This window comes from Cricetulus griseus, assembly GCF_003668045.3.
Source record: "Cricetulus griseus strain 17A/GY chromosome 1 unlocalized genomic scaffold, alternate assembly CriGri-PICRH-1.0 chr1_1, whole genome shotgun sequence".
NCBI lineage: Eukaryota > Metazoa > Chordata > Mammalia > Rodentia > Cricetidae > Cricetulus > Cricetulus griseus.
The window spans coordinates 35,102,053-35,103,763 of NW_023276807.1; the positions used below are offsets into that span (position 1 = coordinate 35,102,053).

Consider the following 1,711-nt stretch of genomic DNA (forward strand, 5'->3'; position numbering starts at 1 on the left):
CTCCTTTATAAGCCTCCTTGTACTCTTTCAAATTCATTTCTTCTGTTTTCATTAATTGTTATCATATGCATGTATACACATATATCTTTCTAAATACAGATTATTCAGTCTGCATAAGGCTGAAGTATGTTTCCAGGTTAATCATTCTGTATTGAATAATCAAATGGTATATTTTCTTCCTAGGGAAGATTGTTTCTCTCACTCTAAGTATTCCTTTGTTGTCTGTACTTCTTTGTGTATGTTTGAGATAGATTGGTCTTTCTACTACCCACATTAGTAAATCTAATAAAAGTGGTATTCACTAAAAATGATTGTCTGTAGTCATATAAAATGAAATTCAAAACCTATACAAAAACATAAGATGAAATAGAGCAAAAGCATGTAAGCTCATTACAATATTTCTGAGTAATCTTGTGTGAACAGAAGTCTGGAAACAAACTAGAAAATTGTTAAAACAGAAAAAATAGCTAAATATTTTGAAATGTGTTTCATTTAAATTAACTGGTAATGAGAGCCTTTTATATTTATTAGAAATCCAAGAAAAATATCTTGTGTAAATGTACTCTAAATGTCATTGTAAGAAAAGAGTATATTAAACCCTAATGTGACTAAAGTATATTATAAAGGCATGAGTAAAATCAATGAAATTGACAAGGAAAACACAATCGACAAAAATCAATGAACCCAAATTCTGGCTTTGTGAAGAGATCAATAAAACTGGTAAACTTCCAGCAAGTCTGAGAAAGCAAAAACTAGTGCAACTTGTGATATCTGGAAATGACACAAGGTTGCAGTTTGTGACCATGCAGAGCTAATCAGGTAATTACAAAATATTAATAGTAAATACTCTATGCAATAGCAAAATACTTCCCGGATGAAAGTTAAACCTGATTTGTCATACAAATATTAAATAAAGCAAGTTCCTTGTACACATTTTAAAATATGCAAATGTAATTATTTGGTTAAATTTAAGAACCCATACCACCAGATCGTCTCAAAGTTCTCTATTAAATAGAGAAAAAGATTCACTGACAATAAATACCAAACTAAAAGACAGGATAAAAAAAAACATAACACCAAAAACTATATAATAATCCTCCTTATTGTTAAAAAAATGTCCAAACTATTTTATTATTACCACACACTATGCAATTGATTTTCCTATATTTGGAGAATCACAGGGTCAGAGAGAGAGCATCCAGAGTGCAATGAATAAGCCTCATCCTGGGAAAAACATTATCTTGGTCATGGTATTTCCCCTGCCATGTAACCATGACTTTTATGGGAAAAATTAAGTTGCCTAATTTGTATAGCCTATATGTCAGTATTCATGAATGCATTTATTTCTCCTGAATTATTCTGGAAGATAATTATAGAACCCAGTCAAGAGTTATACAGGCTTGTATATTTAATAAACATCTAATACCTCAGCTAGAAATTAGCAAGTTGTTTTTCTTTCCCTCAGCTCCTGCCTTGTTTCTGTTCTCTGAGGCCTGTCCTTTATGAGATTCTGTTATTTTTTGTAGAATATGTATATGATTAATCTCCATTAGGACCACACTCCTGCTGTTGCTGTCCCATCCATACCCTCTGCATTTTTAGTGCGAGATTTTTTTTTTTTTTTTACTCTGGAAAGTATGAGGTGTGTACAGTGTATGTTAGACATTTCGTAAATGTGCAAAGAGCCTGGATTTATCCACCTGTCTCAATG

The 1,711-nt window shown here is 31.5% G+C and overlaps 1 non-coding gene across 1 annotated transcript; it reads right to left on the reverse strand.

The window, feature by feature from the left end:
* Positions 1–1,106: 1,106 nt before the first annotated feature.
* LOC113832809 lies at positions 1,107–1,274 on the reverse strand. The gene has a single exon (XR_003480283.1). It is a non-coding gene; the product is annotated as a U1 spliceosomal RNA (small nuclear RNA).
* Positions 1,275–1,711: the final 437 nt, after the last annotated feature.